Raw genomic sequence first — 23489 nt, 5'->3', positions numbered from 1 at the left:
GCTGTCAAAGCCATAGTGGAAGGAGAAAGTATTGAGGTAATGGATCAATGACAAATTGATAGAAGGTGACAACATCAGTGTTCAACAGTACTTTGATTTTTCTATTATTAAATGCTTGCAATAAATGCGCTCTGGCCTTAACAGCAACACCCACAAGCCGTGAATGAATATCACTAATATAATTAAATAGGTATGAACGTGTAGCCATTGTGGAAGCATGAATGAAAGGGGATCAAAGCTCGGAGCTAAATATTGAGAGACTTATGACTTTTCAGAAGGGCAGGCAGGAAGGAAAGGGTGGGTTGGTAGATTTTGTTGGTATTGTGTGTGTGTGTTCCGGACAGTTTCTTCGAATATGCTATTCATCTGATGTATAATGGGGCAGATTTAATAAGTGGTTTTAAGAGAAAAAGATTCACTAGAAAACTGACCATAGCATGGTTGAATTTAGCATTCAGTTTGAGATGGAGGAATGTAGGCCAGAAACAGCTGTGCTGTGCTTAAAAAGGGTAATTTGAAACGCATGAGGGCAGAGCGAGGTGAAGTGGACTGGGGAAAAAGTTAAGCAGCAAAGATGGTTGAGAAACCATGTAAAAGATGTTACATGGCTTAATACAAAGATAGATCCCAACAAGAAAGAAGGGTTTGAGGGAATGGGAGGTTAAAGATAGCATTATATTTTGGAAAAGTGCTGAACGATTGGGAAAGTGCCAGTGCAACACTTTTTTTTTGCAAAGTGGTAAGGAGACAAAAAGTTGTAGGCTAGTTAGCTTCACATCTGTTGTTGGGAAAATGTCGTGAAGAACAGAGCATTGCGAAAAATCTAAGAAAATCAAATGGAGTCAGCATGATTAAATGAAGTAGAAATCATACGAAGCACATTTATTATGTTACTTTGTTAACGAGCAGAATAGATCAAGGAGAAGCTGTGTATGTAATATTTGGATTTTGGAAGGTTTTGATAAGTTACCACATAATAGGTTCTTAGTAAATAACGAAATGTGTTGGAGATACCATAGTGTATTAGCATAGGGAATTGGCTAATTACAGAAAACACAGTTGGCATAAGTGGAGCATTTTCAGTATGATGACCTGTAACTATTAGTATCACACGGTCAGTACGGAGACCATAATTATTTACAATATATTAATTACTTAGGTGCTGAAAATAGCTGGGAAGGTGACTGTGTCTGCACAGAAATATATACAGGTGGAGTGAGTGGGCAAATATTTGGCAACTCCAATATAATGTGGGAAAGCCTGAGATTATATAATTTGGCAGGAAGAATAGAGCAGGTGAACATTATTTACATGGAAAAGTATTGCAGAAGGCTGCAAATCGGAGTCCTCGTGCATAAATGACAAAAAATGAACACCTGAGTTAAGCAGGTAAAATTGAAGGCAAATTGAATGTTTGCCATTATTTCCAAGGGAATGGAGGATAAAAATAGGCAAGTTTTGCTAGTTACAGGTAAATTGCACCGAGAATACTGTGAACCATTATGGTCCATGTGTCTAAGAAAAGATATACTGGTATTGAGGGCAGCTCAGATGATTGATTATGTGGAGGGGTTTTCTTATGACGATTTGTTCATGAGGTGGGTCTTGAAGTTTTGAAAATGACAGGTGACTTAATTGAAATATACAAGATTCTTGAGGGAATACATAGTAGCTGAGAGGTTTAGATTAGATTAGATTACGTACAGTGTGGAAACAGGCGTTTCAGCCCAACAAGTCCACACCGACCCTCCGAAGAGTAACCCACCCAGACCCATTCCCCTACCCTACATTCACCCCTGACATATGGGCAATTTAGCATGGCCAATTCACCTGACCTGCGCATCTTTGGACTGTGGGACGAAACCGGATCACCTGGAGGAAACCCACGCAGACATGGGCAGAATGTGCAAACTCCACACAGACAGTATCCCAGGGCTGGAATTGAACCTGGGACCCTGGTGCTGTGAGGCAGCAGTGCTAACCACTAAACCACCATGCCACCCCAAGGTTGTGGGAGATTCCTGGACCAAAGGAGATGGTCTGAGTTTCACGGTTGCCCAGTTAAGACACATGACGAGGACTTTCTTTTCCTGAAGGTAGTGACTCAGTGAAATTTTTTGCAGCCGAAGGGCTGTAGAGGGTGCATTGTTTTAGTGAAATGGAGAAATTCTTTTTTTTCAATCAAGAATTATATGGCGAAGGCAGAAAGGTGAAGTTGAGGATCATCAGATTAGCCGTGACCTCAGTGAATAGCATAGCAGATTCACAGTGCTGAATGGTTGAGCTCTGCTTTTGAGTTTTCCGGATATTCATAGCACTCCCATTATGTGAGGAAATGGAACTTCACACATTTTCTTATTGCTATCTCCTGGCCTACTGGGAAAAGGTTGGAGGATTAATGATATTATTTTAGTAAGATGCTGGTTTTGTACCTGGGCTGAGTACATTATAGTTTGAAGTTGTTTGGAAAAATGTTGCTTTATGGTCCCAGTGGAATAAATATTATCACTTGCAATCCTTTAGATGTAATTTTTTTCCACTTTAGCTGTACTTCAAATTTGGCTAATGTTACTTTGGATTGCTATTGGTAGAACATGTCTGAACACTGTCTTGTTTCGAGTTGCTTATACTTTCTAGCAAATCATTTGGTCAGGATTGAACTTTGATCTTTCAGGATGGCTGTGTCACCTTTATTAATGAGCTGCTTCCTTTCTTAAATGGAGGAGTAGACTGTTACAGTGATAATCATGTAAAAATTAAACATTGTTTCTTACCAGTAACATTTAAAATTAAGAGTACTATCACTGATAAATAGACATGGAATCGTTGTTTTCGATATCTGGATTCTTTCGGTGTTTCTTATATTGCTTCTTACATTCAACGTTTGATTGTACTTCAGAAGTAATGGCTGTTAAGGACTTAGATGTTTATGATGATAAAAGTTGCTATATATGTGGAAGTTTTTTTATCCAGAGAATTTGATGTTGCTCTGTTGACTTTGGCCAGAGTTAATAGTGATGCACTTGATTCGACAATTTGGTGGCAAATTTTCTAATTTGTGCTTGGTTAAGGTTAGGTTTATTTTCATTAGTGGAGGGAATAATGTGCATTATTGAAGCTTGTCACTTGGCTATTTTGGATTGAGTAGAGATTTTAGTTAAGTCATCTTTTTGTGATTTTTCTTTAAATTTCATTTATTGATTTTGAAAAAAAAAATCATGCGGGTAGAAATTTAATGCTTGTATGATTAATGGAATGCAGGAAGAAGTCAAGTAGTTTCAGTGGTTGGCTTGTATGAATTGGCTATTCAGTAGGCTTTAAAAGCTTGGGGATGGGTCTGTGGCGATGAATGTGCAGCAGTTAACACGAAAATTATTTATACTCAGTAGATAAATGTTTTAATGTCAGAAGCAAGAAATTAATTGTTTCCTTGTGCGGCTTTCACACAAATTTTCAGTTGGTATAATGTTTGTCTGTGGTGGTCAGATTTTTATGTGGCTAACTATTCTTGAGCATGTGAAAACCGTACAGATGTTCTCTCTATCGAAATATTTGTTAAAATCAGTTTTATGTTCTCCCCTTTGTTTCGCATTTTTGCCTCCCAAAAGTGATCACTTTTGAAGTATTGAACTTTATTACTATGTAGTGACAAAACCAAGTCACTTTTTCAAGAGTGGGTTAATGTGAACCTAGCTGTTGAGGTTGCTGTAGAGCCTGATTTTCTGATGCGTCAATGTGACCAATAAGACGCTAAGTATTGTTGTCCCGTTCCCATCTCAGTCGAAGCAAGATGCTCAGAGACACAGTGTAGGTTTGCCGCCTTCTTCATTATTCCGGGCCCTGGAGGGAGAGAGAATGATCACCCATGTGCACAGAGGCATGAGTTCACGGTCTTCTCTCTTGAACAGCAGTTTATTACTGAATTGTGTAGTTATTTTACAGGGAGGATATCCAGATAAGGCAATTTATATATTGAATGGGTGACTGTTAGAATCAGCAAGTGTCAATAGTAAAGATTAAGCCATCTGTTACATAATGAATGTTCTTAACTTTAACTAGCTTCACATAATGAATGCTTTTCATCTTGTTAACCTATACTATTGCCTCTCGCACCCCATTGTTAACTGCAAGTTCTTATCAGATTGGAGTCCTGCTCAGCTGCAGCTCTTGTTTCACAAAACTCAAACTTAACTCTTTCCCTACCTGCTTCTACCCTATATACATTCTCATTCCCTCCTTTTATCATTTCATGATAACCACCTAGATGGCACTACCAGCTTTCATAAGACTCTGACAGCCAGTATTTAAGCACGTTATTGGCACACAACATACAGTGAGTATAACAACAAAAATTACTAGTCTGTTACAATAAATAGAGTTTGCAAACTCCTTCCTGTGGGGGGGAAGAAAAATCGCCAGTAAAGTTTTTAAATCCACAGACCTTAGTGACTGCTCCATCACCTCCAAGTCGAGTAGAAACTAGCCAGTTTTCCAAAATCTCCTTTAGTAAAGTCCAGCCTGAAAACAAAATTCAGACTGTCCTTCTGCATCACTCCTGTGAAAAATCTGAATTCTTGGATAAGGGCAGTGAAGTCCTTCACAAAACTGTTGAGACTTCGATCCTTGCGGAGATGCTTCAGTTGGAGGATTACCGGCACATCTGAGTATTCAGTTCAGCAGCTGCAGGCTAGGTGAATGCAGCATTCTTTGCTGCTTCTGCTCCTGCTCCTGCTCCTGCTGTTAAATGTAACAAAGCCAGCTGTGATGTTAGCTTGATCAGTGAACCTTCATACCCCTTAAATGATCGAAAGTGAAGGTAAAGGTCACGTGGTTTAATGTCCGTAGGAAGGCCACCGTCAAAAAGCAAACCAACCTCCTCTTCACTGTTGTTAGCTGCTTCACTTTTCGTGCTATGACTATAAGACCATAAGACCATAAGACATAGGAGTGGAAGTAAGGCCATTCGGCCCATCGAGTCCACTCCGCCATTCAATCATGGCTGATGCGCATTTCAGCTCCACTTGCCAGCGTTCTCCCCGTAGCCCTTAATTCCTCTAGACAACAAGAACCTATCAATCTCGGCCTTGAAGACATTTAGCGTCCCGGCTTCCACTGCACTCCGTGGCAATGAATTCCACAGGCCCACCACTCTCTGGCTGAAGAAATGTCTCCGCATTTCCGTTCTGAAATGACCCCCTCTAATTCTAAGGCTGTGTCCACGGGTCCTAGTCTCCTCGCCTAACAGAAACAATTTTCTAGCATCCACCTTTTCAAAGCCATGTGTTATTTTGTACGTCTCTATTAGATCTCCCCTTAATCTTCTAAACTCCAACGAATACAATCCCAGTATCCTCAGCCGTTCCTCATATGCTAGACCTGTCATTCCAGGGATCATCCGTGTGAATCTCCGCTGGACACGTTCCAGTGCCAGTATGTCCTTCCTGAGGTGTGGGGACCAAAACTGGACACAGTACTCCAAATGGGGCCTAACCAGAGCTTTATAAAGTCTTAGTAGTACATCTCTGCTTTTATATTCCAACCCTCTTGAGAAAAGAGACAACATTGCATTCGCTTTCTTAATCACAGACTCAACCTGCATGTTTACCTTTAGAGAATCCTCGACTAGCACTCCCAGATCCCTTTGTGCTTTGGCTTTATTAAGTTTCTCACCATTTAGAAAGTAGTCCATGCTTTTATTCTTTTTGCCAAAGTGCAAGACCTCGCACTTGCTCACGTTAAATTCCATCAGCCATTTCCTGGACCACTCTCCCAACATGTCTAGATCCTTCTGTAGTCTCCACTTCCTCAGTACTACCTGCCTGTCTACCTAACTTTGTATCATCGGCAAACTTCGCTAGAATGCCCCCGGTTCCCTCATCCAAATCATTAATATATAATGCGAACAGCTGTGGCCCCAGCACCGAACCCTGCGGGACACCGCTCGTCACCGGCTGCCATTCTGAAAAAGAACCTTTTATCCCAACTCTCTGCCTTCTGTTAGATAGCCAATCCTCAATCCATCCCAGCAGCTCACCTCGAACACCATGGGCCCTCACCTTGCTCAGCAGTCTCCCGTGTGGCACCTTATCAAAGGCCTTTTGAAAGTCCAGATAGACCACATCCACTGGGTTCCCCTGGTCTAACCTACTTGTTACCTCTTCAAAAAATTCCAACAGGTTTGTCAGGCATGACCTCCCTTTACTAAATCCATGTTGACTTGTTCTAATCAGACTCTGCTCTTCCAAGAATTTAGAAACCTCATCCTTAATGATGGATTCTAGAATTTTACCAACAACCGAGGTTAAGCTGATTGGCCTATAATTTTCCATCTTTTGCCTTGATCCTTTCTTGAACAAGGGGGTTACTACAGCCATCTTCCAATCGTCCGGGACCTTTCCTGACTCCAGTGACTCTTGAAAGATCTCAACCAATGCCTCTGCTATTTCCTCAGCAACCTCTCTCAGAACTCTAGGGTGTATCCCATCGGGGCCAGGAGATTTATCAATTTTAAGACTTTTTAACTTTTCTAGCACTATCTCTTTCGTAATGGCAACCATACTCAACTCAGCCCCGTGACACCCTTTAATTTTTGGGATATTACTCCTGTCTTCCACTGTGAAAACTGACGCAAAGTACTTGTTAAGTTCTCCTGCTATTTCCTTATCTCAGACTGGGGAGCTGATTGAATTAGTTGGATCAGGTTGTGGAGGGGTGGGCCGTGGTCTGAAGGCATGCTTTACCTTTGGATGGAGAAAGTCTAGAGATGATGTCAGCTGCTAAAATATCTTTGCATTTCCCCCCTCATTCCTTCCTTAGCAAGATGGTTATCAGTATGAAGATGGTTGCACATTTAACAACACTAAATTTTGTCTGCCTATTTCAACATTCTCAGTTGCCTTGGAGTCAGTTACTCCATTCACTATTTATGACATTATCAAGTTTTATCCAATCCATAACCTTCTAAATTTTACTGCCTAAACAATTCAGTCAATTATAAACAACAATCAATGGTCCTAAAAACAAACTGTCGGGTACCTCATTCCTCTTATTCAATTATTATTTTTCTTTAATGAATTGAAACTTGGCTCATGTGAAAGCTGTCAGAAAAAGTATTTCGAAAATCTAGAACACAAAAAAAACCAACAAAATATTTATTGTGCTTTCGCAATTGAAGTGGCAGTTTCAATTCAGATTTAAATTTCAAACATTCGTGGGGAATAAATGCTGAATGTTTTAAAATATGTTCTCCAAATGAAACTTCCCAAATAAAACAGTCGGACTTACTGTGAAAATTTTGGTAGAGATCAACCTTCTTTGGCCTCCTTCATATTGCAAATGCAATGAAGTCTTAACAATAATTGACAGAACTGAAACAGCTCAGCCTCCAGTTCTAATATTCTCTGAAGTCATCAAACTCAAAATGCGCTCTTTGTGAACACTGCATTAAAAACACAGCAGCAAAGATATTTTAATACAATACTCTCGTCTGGCTAAAGCATGACACTGACCCAATTGTTTTTATTTTAAACAGGCATTGTAGAATTTCGGACAAATCAGGGGCTCAAGGCACTCAGTCAGATTGTTGTAAGGTTACCAGTTTGATCATTTTAAAAAAGGACGTAATGTTGTACAATTTCAATGTAAAAACAAAATCTGTCCTGTTACATAGCCCACAAAACACATTGAATTGAGATTCTGATTCAAACAAGGCAAAACTGTTACTTCAAAAGGATTTTCTAAATGTTTATTTTAAGAAATCAAAATGTTTGAACATCAAACGCTCTCAACATGCACAATTTGTATTTAAACTTTCCTTTTTTTTTCAACCCGAAGTATGAGTAATTTCAACGTTCCTCTTTTTTGTATCCTCTCACTGAAATTACACTAATAAAAAGAGAAAGCCCTTCCAGTGGACCATATGGTACTGCAATCCAAGCCAATCTCTTTCCCCCAGAACAAAGACTTGCACAGCCTCAAATTTTGCCACTAGGAAACTTTAAACCCTTTCTCACTTTACTCCTCATTGGGGCTTGAACCCCACTTAAGCACAAAGAACTCAAGCCTCAATTTTAACAGAGTGCTTGAACCTCACTTAAACACAGAGCTCGAGCCTCAGTTACCCACCCAGGGGACTTGAACCCCAATACTGCGCAGAAGACTTGAACCTCAATCAAACCCAACCCAGGAGACTCTAACCTTAGTACCGCACAGAACCTCAGTTACACCCACCTCTACCCAATGCAGTGCAGAGGACGTGAATCTCTGTTTCAGTGTGCTTGCGAAACTCTGTCTCTTAACTGAACTAATTACTGTTTGAGGAATCCGTAGAATAGAGAACGATTGAACGTGGGGACCCTACCCGGCACACAGGAATATCGAGAGGGAACAAGGTTTAAAATCTTACCTTTGGGTCTGTCTGTCTCGAGACCTGATGTTCCTGGCAGCTGCTGACACTGTCTGATTGTAACTGTTTGTTTGGATCCTGCTGACGACACCAACATTGACGTCCTGTTCTCCCCTCAGTCAAAACAAAACACTCAGGGACACAGCGTAGTTTTACCTCCTTCATCTTTATTCTCGGACCTGGAGGGAGAGAGAACGATCGCCCATGCGTACAGAGACTTGTGTTCTCGGTCTTCTCTGGAGTAGCAGTTTCTTAATGAAGTATATAGTCATTTTACAGGGAAGTACCATCCAGATAAAGCAACGTACATATTAATTGGGTGACTGTTAAAATTAGTGAGCATCAACAGTAAAGATTAAGCCATCTGCTGTTACACAGTGAATGTTCTTCACCTTAATCGGCTTCACATAATGAATATTTTTCACCTTGTTAAACTGACGTTACATACTGAATGCGACCTCATCTTGTAAAATGGCTCTACATAATGAATGCTATTCCACCTTGTTAACCCATTACCCTTGCCTCCAGTACCCCATTGCTAACTGCAAGTTCTTATGTGATATGAGTCATGCTCGGCTGAGCCTCTTTCACAAACCTCAAAACTTAACTGTTTCCCTACCTGCTCATACCCTATGCACATTCTCATACAGATAAAACATGAGACTACTTAGTCTGTGTGACTGAGTTAGAAATCCTGAATTGAAATTTTATGTGCACCTGTTTGTTTTAGCCCTTGTGAAGCATAGCATCAACTGTAATATGTAGGTTGTATTTATTAAAGATGGTACCATTCAATTTCTATCCTATAATGAAATCTTGAATTTCATTTTGACATGCATGACTTATTGAATCCACAGCTTAATTCTTAAAAGACACTGTTTTATTTGGGTAAAACATATGGGCCAAGGGTATCCGGTGCTTATCACTTCCTGATTATAGAAATCAAATAATTACTGTCAAGCATGTTCTTTCTAGATAAACTACATGCTGTGATTAAACATTTATTTTATTAATAGAGGAAGCCATTATGGGTTTAGCAGTGTTGTATGCATTTGTCTTGAAGTATGGCTTTAATTTATTAGGACAACTGAAATGTATTCTTATTCAGTGTAGTGTGCTGTTGCTTGATGGACCAACATATATGGCCCATTCTTAGTTCCCCTTAGTGGTGGTGAGTTGTCTTTTTGAACCACTAGAACCCATGTTCTGTAGGTAAATTCACAATGCCACTGGGGTGGTGGGGGCGTAGTTTCAGAATTTTGACCTGACACTGAAGCAACAGCATTATATAAAACTGGTTTTCTTTGGGCCATTTATATATTAAAAGATTTGTGGTTCATGGGATGGTTCTTATGCAGGGTATAATAGGTTTTAGACCAAGAAGACGCTATCACTGTTCACATTGATTGTCCTACCTAGTCTTTTCTGGTTCTTGTCTGATTGAATAAGAATATCTCTCTGCTAAATTTATTCTTTGCCACCAATTATATAATGATACTTTGGCAGCTGTTTTGTGCAGAAAATTAACTTAACTATGTATACAGATAATAGATATCTTTGTGTCTGATGGCTTCACAACCATCACTGAAACATGCACTCCTTTTTATTAGCAATCAAGATAGTCCAATGGAATACAGTCGGTTCTGACATAAAGCGCTCGTTCTGTTGTCATGCATCTTACCTTATAAGAAAATTGCACAATAGCCATGCCATTTAAGCTACTGGGGCTGGAATTGCAGTACAGCCAGTACAAGTGAGGAAAGTTTGTGTTCTACAAATAATGGTCTAAATTCTTCAATCATGTTAAATCCAATTCTGGTTGAAGTAACACTCGTTATAGCAGAACCGACTGTGTATACATATTCCTTGCTGTTGGTCTCCTAATGTGACAAGTTTATATGTGACCTTCGAGTACAGAATTGTGCAATAGAAACTAGATGGCAAAAAAGAGCCTTACGTGCCTCTCGGAAGGTAATTTGGATTAAAAGTAATAAATGAAACAGCCCTATTAAAACTCTGGTGTCCAGTATTTGCTACAAGTTTCAAACAGATGGTAGCCAAAATGTTTGGTGAGTTAGTGGTCCTGTATTGTCAAATTTGCTTGCTTATGTGGGAAAGAATTCATGATTTTAAGTCTGCTTCAACATCTATTTAATTTGTCGGGGAAGATTTGCAAAACCTGTATTAGAGAACATTATGACTCATGTTAACAGAACCATTCTCATTGATCCGCAATTCAGTATTGAACACTAGTAATAAACCAATAGTTAGCATTTATTAATCATAATGGCAAAAAGTTGCTGGCTCAATTGTTTGTAGTAAGCTCTTTATGATGGTATTCACCAGTTTACTTTGGTGTGGGTTGATCATCATGCTGTACATAAGCTGTAAAGACTATTCATTTATTTTCATTGATTTCAATAATAGCTTTGAGCTTCAATAGGATTGTTCTTGTGAATAGCAAGATCAAATTCATGTGCATTACCTGTTGAAATTGTAGTGCATATGCGCAAACAGTAAAAGGTAGTAATGATTTTTATTAAGCTCCACCCCTTCCATTCTTGTCACAGTTGTCCTGCTTATGAGAATTGGTAATATGGATTGCGAGTTATAAATCGGGAAGAATATATGTATGATGTTAGATTGAAAACGTAATTCTGATGTTTCACAGTTGAATGTAAGAATCGACTGGGATGTGGAACGTGTGTGTTAGTTCATTGTTTCATTACACATTCCCATCCAAAGTAAATAACTGTTGGAGTTTGCTGAGCCGGTTGATTTTTTTTTCAAATGTTTTGTCTCTTTACTGGGTGCTGTGTAGCCTCCAAATGAAGTGCAGTTTTGTGATCTGTCCAGAATTTATTCAGTTCTGTCTGTCATGGCAGATCGTTCTATTTTTGGTTTTTTACAGTCGTAGCCTGTAGATGAAGCTTATTTCAACATGTTTGTTTATGGCACCAGTGGATGAATACCAGGCCTCCAGGAATTCCTGAGCTTGTCTTTGTTTTGCCTGTCCCAGTTGAACCCCCCACCAACCCAGCCTCCACTCCTGGCACCTTCCCCTGCAACCGCAAGAAATGAAAAACTTGCGCACCCCCCCCCCCCACTTCCCTCCAAGGCCCCAAAGGATCTTTCCATATCCGCCACAAATTCACCTGCACCTCCACACACATCATTTACTGCATCCGCTGCACTCGATGTGGCCTCCTCTATATTGGGGAGACAGGCCGCCTACTTGCGCAACGTTTCAAAGAACACCTGTGGGACACCCGGACCAACCAACCCAACCACCGCGTGGCTCAACACTTCAACTCCCCCTCCCACTCCACCAAGGACATGCAGGTCCTTGGACTCCTCCATCGCCAGACCATAGCAACACAACGATTGGAGGAAGAATGCCTCCTCTTCCGCGTAGGAACCCTCCAACCACAAGGGATGAACTCCGATTTCTCCAGTTTCCTCATTTCCCCTCCCCCACCTTGTCTCAGTCAAATCCCTCGAACTCAGCACCGCCTTCCTAACCTGCAATCTTCTTCCTGACCTCTCCGCCCCCACCCATACTCCGGCCAATCACCCTCACCTTAACCTCCTTCCACCTATTGCATTTCCAATGCCCCTCCCCTAAGTCCCTCCTCCCTACCTTTTATCTTAGCCTGCTTGGCACACTCTCCTCATTCCTGAAGAAGGGCTCATGCCCGAAATGTCGATTCTCCTGCTCCTTAGATGCTGCCTGACCTGCGCTTTTCCAGCAACACATTTTCACCAGTTGAATTAGTGTCCTTCATTGTCAATGTGTATTGACATGAGGGAGAACTGGTCATGTCGTTTTATTACATACTGTTGCTCATGTACTCTGGCAAGTTTCCTACCTATTGGTCCTATGTAATATTTCTTGCATTGATTAGACAAACATTACGAAGGAAGCAAACTTCCACTGCCATTTTGCCCCAAAGTGGGCAAAAAGCAAGTAAGGGAAGCAGCAGTGGCAGTGGTCAAATTGTCTCATTTTTAGTGAGGTAAATCTAAGGTCCTTCCACCTGTGCTTGAGTCCCATGTGGGCTTTTTCAGTGGATGAATTAGTGAGGTTGGGTTGCTCCAGGATCAACAAACAAGAACCATCATGACAGCTGCCTCCTTTAGGCCTCCAGTAACATAAGAAAGATTGTGCTGGTTTATAATTTTGTATAATTTCAAAGTTGTAGACTTTGGATTTTGAAAACAATATTCTTAATTTGTGTGATACGGACTTGCATCATTTTAACATTATCGTCAAAACGGCAAAATTGAGATTCATTTTCAAAGCGTTACAATGAACTAAACACAGCTGGAAAGAAGACAAATATGTTGGAAAGCCACTTCTTTAAAGCAATGGGATAAAATAAACAGTTGAATGATTGTGCAGTCAAACATTTTAGCACAGTTCTCAATTTGCAGAGCTGTAATTCTCAGGACAAGTTATTTTAGTGCTGCTTCATAATCTTTTTTGTTTAGCAAGGAGCCAGTCACAAGCTTGGACTTAGAACAGTGATTTGAATTGCAAATAACCAATCATATTGAAGTAAATTCTGCGCAAGTGTGACAAAGCTCCAAATGGCGCATTAGCATGCTACTTGTATATTTTGATGCAGCTAAGCTGAAAGAAGTCACAATTTATACAAAATGAATCTACATGCTTTCTGGTCATACAAGTTGGAATATCATGAACACCAGGTTTTAAATCTTGTAAAATAACTGTTTTAGGAATGTTTAATTCAAAATCTCTAGTATTGTAGAATTATTTATTAAATTTTTTTGTTCTCTGGCCTATGTAATTTTTACTTGGAGCAGGACTGTCCCCACAAACTCTAAACATTGCTTGAAAAGCTATATGTTCTGAACTTATTCTAACAAAGACTATTCAACTTTAATTTTTTTTTAGAAGTATCCTGTAATGGCTTTGAGTTGTTTGGAGCATCTCTTTTTATAGGATGCCAGTTACGTATTTGATGAATCTTAATTAGAATTTTGTTTTGTGATATGACATGTGGATGTTGATTCATCTGTCTGCTTTGTTTAATGTGACCTGTTTGTTTGACCCAAACAGAGCCTTAGTTTGAGGTCTGTTACCTTGCTGCACTCACCAACAGATTTTCAAATCAAAAAGTTGTCTTTTTTTCAAATGTAAAGCTATTGACACTGAATTGATTACTGTCCATTTTATCCGTACTTGTACAATGTCATGTTCAAATGTCTTAAACTTTGAAATGTTTAAATACTTTTTCCTTCTGCATTTGTTTTCTACTTTTAAAATGGTTGATGACTTTATTGTGGGGAGGAAGTGGCAGATACCAAATGCTTTTGAGTGAATAATAATAACCATTCTGTCATATATCCAGAAGTGTGTATTTACATTTTAATAGTGTAGTTTCTAGTTCTGAGTGGTGTCATGAGCATTTTGGCTAACCATAAACAATCAAAGCAATTCAAATGTCACTGGCTTTGTAAATTTCTTTAGTGTGCAAACGTTTTATTGCTGGTACTGAGTTTCTGATTTACAAATCAACATGTTCTTGAGCTTCACATTGAGGTATAGTATTAATGAACTAATTTTCTCATTTTAGTACCTTTCTCTCTAAATTTAGTAATTTAGAAATATTTTACTAGTGGTTTTAATTTCAAGTTTACCTTCAAGTTGGAATTTTAGGAACCTGACTTGCTTGTGTTTGTTATCCATTTAAGGAATAGGAACACTAGCTTTTTCTAACAAGTCAGTAAAAACAAATTGGCCCTATGAACGGTGAAATCCCAGAAGAGTTATGACTACATAGTGTATAGTCGGAGTCAACAGGTGATTTATTATATTGTTGCTAATGCAAAAATTAGTGAGTTATTGATGCCTTATTTGTCATGTGTTCCTAGCTTCATCGTTTATTTGCTTTCAGAAAAGAAAGAGGTGCAGATAGTATTTTCATTCCTGATTATATTCCAGTGAAACCCAGCAAATATATGCACGTTGGAGCAACTTTCGCAGGTCTGACAACATCTGCAGAGAGAGAGTGAGTTTATTGTTGCTTTACACTTGAGAGAAGAAAAGGTTTCTTGTTTAAAGCATGAAATAGAACTGATAGCATAACATCTTAGAGCTAGCATGAGGATGTGCTGATGCAAGAAGGAAGTGAAATGAAGAGTGTGCATGTGGTGGCACGGAGGGAAGATCTCAGGATGCAGCAGGAGCAGCTGTTGAGCATTGGATGTCTCAACATAAAGAAGGAACTTCAGTTGGAATCTCTGTGGGCTAAAATGGAGCAAAAGGCACTCATTAAGGAAGAAGATGTGGCTGTGAAAATGAGTTTTCGCAAGCATTTTATTGAACATGAGAATGGTGATCACAGTGAAGGTGACTAAGTAGAAAAACTAAAATGGAAATCCCATTGCCAAGACGACCAGAGCTTTTAACTATGCTCATATCTGGAAGAGATGTCGCAGCGAATGAAACACTTGACTAAAAGCAAAATATTCCAGGTGCTAGAAATCTGAAACAAGCACCGAATGCTAGAGAAATGCAACAGGGCTAGCAGCATTTGTGAAGACTCACTGCCTCTTTCCTTCCAGTTATGCCCACTTTGAAGTTCTGTTTTTCCCTCCGTTTTAATCTTCTTTGGGTTCATTACCTTCTGTCCTTTCTATCTGCTTCTCCCCCCCCCCGCCCATATTGTATTAAATATTTGCCAAAACTTGCTTTCACAACCAACTCTTCCTCTGACTGTCCCTGGCTCCACCTTTCCCCGCAAGAATTTCAATTGAAGTTCTACCCTACTTGTTTCCAACAAAACCAGGATTACTGATATTTCAAAGACATACAGCATCCTTCAGACAGCTGCTCCTGTCGTATCTTGAGATCTGCACATGCATACACGAGATCTTTTTATCCGTGAGCACAGCCTGACACTGTTTCCATTTCAGTTCCTAGTTTCATTTCGTCCTTTGTCTCATTTGATGCTTTAACAAGCATCTTGTTTCTCCCCTCCTTTTGTAACCATGTTATGGAATAGATTAACTCTGTTTCTCCCTCCAGAGTTGCTGTTGGACCTGAGTTTCTCAAGCATTCTCTATCTTTGTTTCAAATGCTTGCATTGGTAGTTGAATTAATTATTGGGGTTGGGATTTTAGTTGTCTTTTGATTCACCTTCAATTCTCCCATATGCATATCACCATTGATTTGCTTGTTGTGATTCGGTAGACTTAATCTTACTCATGACCATGTGGGCAAGGCACCAGAAAACTATGCTGACTGATTCATGATCAGGAAGCCTTGCTGAAGAGCACAGTTGTGTTCCTAGAGTGATGTGTCTGACTTCAGGACATTGCGGACTGAAGACTGGAAGTTTCTTTGATTCCACAAGTACAGCTTGAGAATTGTAGTTCAGTACTGCAGTGGGGGACTGAGCGTGACTTTGAGAACAATATCCACGTGCAGACATTAAATATTAATTACCAACTTCATTAAGTCTCATAGATTCCTTGACAATGTCTGTATCTACCTTTCTCTTTGTCTATTTATTTCCACCACCTCCCCACATACATACACAAACATGTGCATGTGTGCTCACCCAACCAACAAAAAGATTTGCTGTGGGGCTTATTCTGTGTGATGCAGTCTGGAGGTGTAGGTGCATTCAGAAAGAGACTCTGAAGGTTTGCTGCATCACAGTGGAGTTGTTCAATTGATGCACAATTGAAGTTATGGGTAATTGGTGAATCTGTGGTTCCATTAGCTATGATACTGCTGGTAAATTTATGCCTGAAATTTTAACTTCTCCTTTTCCCTGTCACTTTAAGTTGTTTTCTGTTGGCTACTTCCACCAACCAGTTCATGCTCGTCGTTATGCTCCAGTGGAGTGTCCTTTACTCTCATTTAGCTGATCAGCATAACCACTTTCCCCTGACATGATTAACTATCTTAGTGTACGTCTTTTGTCTTTTCATACATAGTAAATATATTCAAATGTTTGTTATTTTTCTGCTTCCTTCTTATTTACATCATCCATTCACCATTTCTCCATAAGACCTCCAGTTTCTTGATCATCTTAAAAACATGTTGTAAAATCACTTTTCTGACCAAGATTTTAGCTAACTTTTTCTAATCTTATTTGAGATATTGACCATGCTGCCACATGGCAGATTTAAGATTTTTGCAGTACATGAATTCACCTTTTGCATCATTGCAAGTGTTCTTGATTGGATATCAGTACAGATGTTCAAATTTAACTTGTAAGAGTTAAGTGAACATAGAACTGCAAGACTTTGCTAGATATGTCTGAAATGTTGAATTTGCAAAGATGCCCCTTTATTTTCAGTCTTGCAGCACAAGGTTTTAATGTTGCTGAATCCACAGATTTCATTTCTGGACGTGATAATTTTCCAGAGCTTAAAAATGTGTTGCTGGAAAAGCGCAGCAGGTCAGGCAGCATCAAAGGAGAAGGAGAATCGAAGTTTCGGGCATAAGACCAAACGTCGATTCTCCTTCTCCTTTGCTGTCTGACCTGCTGCGCTTTTCTAGCAACACATTTTTAAGCTCTGATCTCCAGCATCTGCAGTCCTCACTCTTTCTCCTAGGTGATAATTTTCCAATTTACTATTCAGACCATAATATGTAAGAGCAGAAGTGGGCTAGTGACCAGTTGAACCTGCTCCGCCAGTCAATCATGACTGATCTGATCATCTTCAACTCCACTTTCCTTCCCTATTCCCAAATACCTTGGGTTCCCTTAGTGATTAACAAAATCTGTCTCTCAGCTTTAAATATACTGAATGACCCAGCCTGAAATGCCCCCTGGTAAAGAATTCCAGAGATTCACCACCTTCTGAGAGAAAGCATTTCTCCTTATGTCTGTAATGAATCAGCAACCCTTTAGTGTGAGATTATGCTCTCCGCTCCTAAACTCTCCCACAAAGCAAAATAACAGCACAGTGTCTACCCTAAGAATCTTTTATGCCTCAATAAGGTCTCTTTTCATTCTTCTAATTTCCAGTGAGCACAACTTTATCAATCTTTCCTCATAGGACATTCCAGGGATCAGTGAACAGTCAACAGAGTCAAGAAAAACCCGTTTCTGATGAAAAGTGTGATAAAGGGCTATGAGGAGCAGGCAGGACAATGGAGTTGAGACCAGGGTAAGATCAGCCATAATCTTGTTAAATGGCGGACCGTGCTCCAAGGACTGAATAGCCTACTCTCACTCCTAATTCCTATGTCATGGAGCTGAGATGAGTGGCTTCCAACAACCGCAATCATTTTCTCATGTGCCATATATGATTCCAACTAGTGAAAAGTGCTCCTGACACCTATTGAGTCCAGTATTGCTCAGTATTTTTGATACCATGCTTGGTCAAGGGCTGTCACTCTCGCCTTACGTCTGGGGGTGGGGGTGGGGGTTTGTTTCTGTTTTGTAGGCAGGATGTGACAATCTAATCATACTCTGGAAATGCTACAGTCTAAGGAATAGTCTAATCATGCAGTGTCTTAAGGAATAGCCTAATCACTTTGCATTGTTTTTGGGTGGCATGTGACTATGGGGGAGTGGCAGGGGGTTGTGTCTTGCGTGCATGACCAACTGATATGAAACCCTGTATAAAGGGAGGATGATTCCCTTGTCAACACACTCCGCAAGCATTGCAAAGTGTTAAATGATCCTCCAAAAGCTTGGACTTAAGTAAATTGTAGTTGTTCACAGAAGTTGATGTTTTACAGCTGCATCAAGAGTGTAAGAATCTCAAGAAGGAATCTAACAGTGACAGGTTGCCTTCTCTGAATGTCATTAGTGAGCCAGATTTTTTTTTTCCCAATAATGGTTTTGTGAACATTAGTAGATTTTTATTTAAAAATCTGTTTTTAAACAGAGGTTTTCAAAAGCCTTGAAATTGTTCTCATTCTCTGAAATTATTCCTTTTTTGTATATATTCTTGTTTGGCATGACTGGTCCAGTTAGCTGATCTGCTACTTTAATTTCTTCTGTCGAAGAATCTCCCTTCCTATGAACAGAAGCCTGCCTTGGGAAGATAATCAGCTTAGAGTGATATGCCTTCAGACATTAAATGTTGCTTTGATTATATTCAGTCAACTTGTTGCCGCATCTGTAGCCAAAAGTACCTGCAACTCTCCTGTTAATTTATCTTTAAAGTTTTATTCAGCCATAGCTTCTGGGTATGTGTTATACAAAAAATTTGGGTCAATTGAACTTGTGTTGTTCTAATTCTTCTGAAATCTGAAATAATGCTCTTCTTGATCAGTTTCTGTTTTCTTGGCAGTCATGTAGTTTAATTGGTTTTGAAGCACTGGCTGTTTTTCTTTACCGGACAATTCCATTTTAATTTTGCATTTAGTGCTATCCATATGTTTGTCCACAGTGTGATAACATAATCATTTTATAATTGAATGAGCGAAGTTCACATTGTTCTCGCATTACAGATTTCATGATTATTGGACTGTTAATTGAGTAGTTTGGGTCATCCTTTTTCTCTATAAAGTTGGCAAGCCTTAGTAAGTTCATCACTGTACCCAAAAAGTGGCCTGCAAGCGTCTGAATGAATGTATGACTTGTGTATTTTGTAGAGAGGAATGTGATAAAATTGATAGTTAAATGGATAACAACATTTGATATTTAAAAAAGTTAGCAGTATCTGGAATCTCTGCATGCTTAAAAATTTGGAATAGCAGACTTTACTTGTACTGCCCATTTCAAATGGCCCTTTTTTTTTGTCTTGTCAGGTTTTATGCTTGGGTTAAAGTTTGTTTGTCAACATTGGCACGTATGTGCTATTAGTATGTGACAAACCGTGCAGGAGAAACTCAGCAGATATGGCAGTATCTGTAGAGAGAGAAACAGTTAATGTTTTGAGTCTGTCAGATCTTCAGAAATAGTTCTACAGAAGAGTGGTACCAGACTTGAAATGTTAACTTGTTTCTCTCTCCACAGATGCTGCCAGATCTGAATTTCTCCAGTAATGTCTTTTCGATAAGTCTAACGTGTGGTATTTTGCCTTCATTATAATATAGTTTGTTAGCTTTTCAAAATATTCCACAATTTCCATTACGTTCCATGATGATTGCTTCCTTAGCAAAATCTTAGGTTCCAGATACTGCTATTTCTTTTTGCCTCTTTGCATAGCATTGCAAATTGACCAGATGAAAACTCTGACCCCCCCCCCTAGTTTTCCTGCATAATATTTCTTTTCCCTGAAATTTAGTGGAAATAAAATTGATGGTTGTTGTATATAGGGATGTTCTCTTCTAAGTTTATATCTGCAGGTTTGCTTCATCTTTTAAGCAGAAACTGTAATTTCTACATTTGATTGCTGCAATTATATTACCTGAGTGCTTCAGCTCAGCTTGCATAGTAATGCACAGATTTGTCTCTTTAATGTTGGTAGACTGAACTTGGAAGGGTCTGCTGCTGTGCCAAGTCTTTGATTGCTTTGAAATTCTGAACAGCCTGAACATGCTCTGAATCTGGTTTCACACTGCAATGGTGCTGTATTCCACAAACTGCACAGCTCGATTGGTGGGCAGTTTAACTTGCTTGTGGTGCATTCTGAAGCTGTGCAATTGCAACACTGGCATCCAAATGACAGTGTGGACAATTATGCAGTTATGTGCTTCCACGAAAAACTGGACACATCCAATCCTGCCAGTGGATGCCATATCAGTCTTCTCTTGATCATCAAAAATGTTCTCAAATGTAACATCCAGTAGCATTAACTTAGCAACGATCTGTGCTTTGCTTACTTTGGTTTCTACCAGGACCATTTAGTTCAAGATCACTTTTCAGCCTCATACAAATAGGGACAAGAGCTGAATTTGGCATGTGAGGTGAGATAAACTGTCATTCATGAATTTGGAATATATTTGTGAGGTAACCTTCTCATTCTTTTAACAGTGTGTTACTATTGACTAGCCACTAAACTGTACTAGCTGTACAAATATTCTGGTGACAGTAGCAGGTGATAGACTTAGTATTCTGCTCACTTTTCCACTTTTCAGAATTTGTCTACAATTTACAGGGCTCAGAACAAGTTTGGAACATTGTCATTCCTTCAAACTTTCTTACTGGCTTCAAGGCCTATGCATGGCAGTGACTTCTGAAACTGGAAATCGATGCTGCAGTTGGCATATTGATACTGATCTTCATGCATGCAACGTCGGAATGACTGCTGCACAGTTCAGAGGGAATATTTGCTTGCTTGGATGAGTGTTGCTTCGACAGCACTAAAGAAATTAATGCCAATTGAGACAAAGTCTGATTTGTTGACACCTAGTGTATCAACATAAATAGGCCCTTGCTTGACCAAAGGCACACAGATGTTAGTATCATCTAAATATTCACAGAAGGGACACAAAAAGTCTCATTTAGCATTACCTTCCAAACCTGTGACCCTATTGCTTGGAAAATTAAAGGCAGCTGTTGAATGGAAACATAGCTACTTTGAAGTTCTTCTTCAAACCATTTACCATTCTGACTTGGAATTGTCACTGTTGTTTGACTGTCTGCTAAACCCCCAGCTGCACAGTCCATGTGATGTTTTATCTACATCACATGGATTGCAGTGGTTCAAAAAGTTGGTGCACCAGTGTCCTTAAAATAACATTTAAGGATGGGCAACAAAAGTTGGCCATGCCACCAATGACCATGTCTCATTAATGAATGAAGTGAACGAAAGGCATGTCAGCTGACATAACTTGTATGCAGATGTTTACATTAATATGCATCATTTTGCACATGCCTGAGCTATGTATTAAAATAAGGTAAAAACAATGACTGCAGATGCTGAAAACCAAATACTGGATTAGTGGTGCTGGAAGAGCACAGCAGTTCAGGCAGCATCCAACAAGCAGCGAAATCAACGTTTCGGGCAAAAGCCCTTCATCAGGAATGGCTCGTTTCCTGATGAAGGGCTTTTGCCGAAACGTTGATTTCGCTGCTCGTTGGATGCTGCCTGAACTGCTGTGCTCTTCCAGCACCACTAATCCAGTATGTATTAAAATAGCCATCCTAAATTGCAATTTGAAGGTTAGTGGCTGGACTTGTACATTTTATTTTAAATCTTGGCAAACAGGACAGTTTCAATAAATGGTACATACATAAAGAATGCTTAATATTAATATTGAAATGTTTGGTGCACAATTGATTTTATTCAAAATCAACAGTTGCAGATGTTGGACATTGGTGCTACCAACATGAAAGCCAAAAATGTAATTAAAACTTGCTGCAGTGCTAGGTGTGTTATTTGTTTTGGGATTGCCATCATAATTGCATACCCCTTGATAGACCACATCTGTATAAGGTAAAGCAAATACAATCTGAAGGGCAATAGTTTGTTTTGGGAATGATACAAGAGATGGAAGAGTAGGAAGGAAAGCTTTTTAATTGTCAAAGTCTGAGTAGGAATGCTGAACAGTATAAGAATATGGAAGATAATAGTTTGTCTCCAATTAACAAGCTTGTTGTTCTGCTATTTAAGGCATGCAAAGAAAAATGGCTTTTGCCATATATGGCATTCCACGTTGGAAAGGAGGATTGCAGCATAATTGTAATTTTCTTTTGTGTGAAATGCCATTATCCAAATTAGGAGTAAACACAGGAGAATATGCACAGATAACCTATTGCAATAATGTGATTTTAATCGGTTTAATTGGATTAATGTTCAGTGGAAGTGGGGGAAGAAAAAACTTCAGTAAAGATTACAATAAGGTAGGTAAGCACCCTGTACCTACATTGGTTAGTTGTCTCAAGAATTCACTTGTATGACTATTGAATAGAAGGAGCACTAGAACCAATGGGGATGGTAGCTTACGACTATAGATTTATCTTGATTTTTATGAAAGTTTACAGCCAAAGTAATTCTTCTGAGCAGGCAGGAAATTAGGTTAATCAAGTAACAGATTGCACATGGTATGAGAGGTAGAACGGGTGAATTATGTGGTGGTATTAGGAAATTGTTGGCTCAGTGGTTAGCATTGCTGCCTCAGCGCCAAGGGTCCAGTTTTGATTCTACCCTCTGAATGTGCAATCTCCACACAAACATTCTCAGTGTCTGTGTGGGGTTCCTCTGGTTGCTCCAGCTTCCTCCCACAGTTCAGATGTGCAGGTTAGATGGATTGATCATGAGAAATGCAGTGTTACAGGGATAAGGTAGGAGGATGGGTCTGGATGGAGTAATCTTCAGAGTGGACTTGATGGGCCAAATGGCCAGATTCCACATTGTATGTATTCTCTAATTCTAATTTAAGATGTGATGGATACGAAAGAGATCTGAGATGATGATATAGCACTGTTTGTGAATCCACTTTGATATTGAAGAATTCTGTTTTGCTCTGTGATATTATTTAAATTTTTAATCATTTTGTAATGATTCTCCATCAATTGTATCTTTGTAACCAATCTGCTAATTCGCGGAATTAATTGTGCTTAACTCTCACTTTCTTTATCTGCTCCAGCCTGTGGTGTTTGAGGCAGAATTTTTGTCTTTTTGCAACTGTACCTTTTTTCTCAGCAACCAACTTGTTCAAGTTCAGAATTATTTCTTTTACATTAAAGTTCTTGACTTAAAATATATTTCAGCTTTTCAGAATCCATGCATTTGTACCTTTAGATCACTCATTATTTCTTCTCCACTAAGAACCAGTTTTTTAAAATCTTGTGCTATTTCTTAGTGTTCTGTCTTGAACAATGTCTGCTGTACCTTTGCCTGTCATGTGGACAAGTCTGTCATTTATCGTCATCATTGAGAATTATTACCAAACTACATTTTCTTTTGTTCACATAAAAATCTGAATCTATCTAGAAAGAAACAGATAAAAGGATTAAATTGTAGGAAAGTTTTGCAGTTTAGAAGGAGATGGGTGTTAAAATTGAATTTTTAAATTTTAGTCAAGTATCAAAAACTGGGAGATGTAAATGACAGTTCAGGTCTGAAATGGAAATATATATTTCCACAAAGTTAGTAGATACGTGCAATTCTTTCACACCAATGGCTGCTGACCCTGGTTTAGATAACATTTTTAAGATTGGATCTGATAGATTTTTGATAGAGAATTGCAGGAGGAAAT

General features: G+C 39.2%; 1 protein-coding gene across 4 annotated transcripts in view; it reads left to right on the top strand.

Annotated features, from left to right (window-relative positions):
• Positions 1–23489, top strand: part of LOC140486469 (dual specificity tyrosine-phosphorylation-regulated kinase 1A) — a 114295-nt gene that overhangs the window by 18286 nt on the left and 72520 nt on the right. Inside the window, exon 2 of one of the 4 annotated variants that reach the window (XM_072585679.1) lies at positions 17447–17557. The exons of the other annotated variants lie outside the window; for them this stretch is intronic. The gene's annotated coding sequence lies outside the window, so the exon portion shown is untranslated. The remainder of the gene's footprint in view (positions 1–17446; positions 17558–23489) is intronic. 4 annotated transcript variants of the gene reach the window in all.

Source organism: Chiloscyllium punctatum, chromosome 15 (assembly GCF_047496795.1).
Source record: "Chiloscyllium punctatum isolate Juve2018m chromosome 15, sChiPun1.3, whole genome shotgun sequence".
Lineage (NCBI taxonomy): Eukaryota > Metazoa > Chordata > Chondrichthyes > Orectolobiformes > Hemiscylliidae > Chiloscyllium > Chiloscyllium punctatum.
Note: the sequence above shows the minus strand (reverse complement) of the source record. Positions and strands in the feature narration are given on the sequence as shown.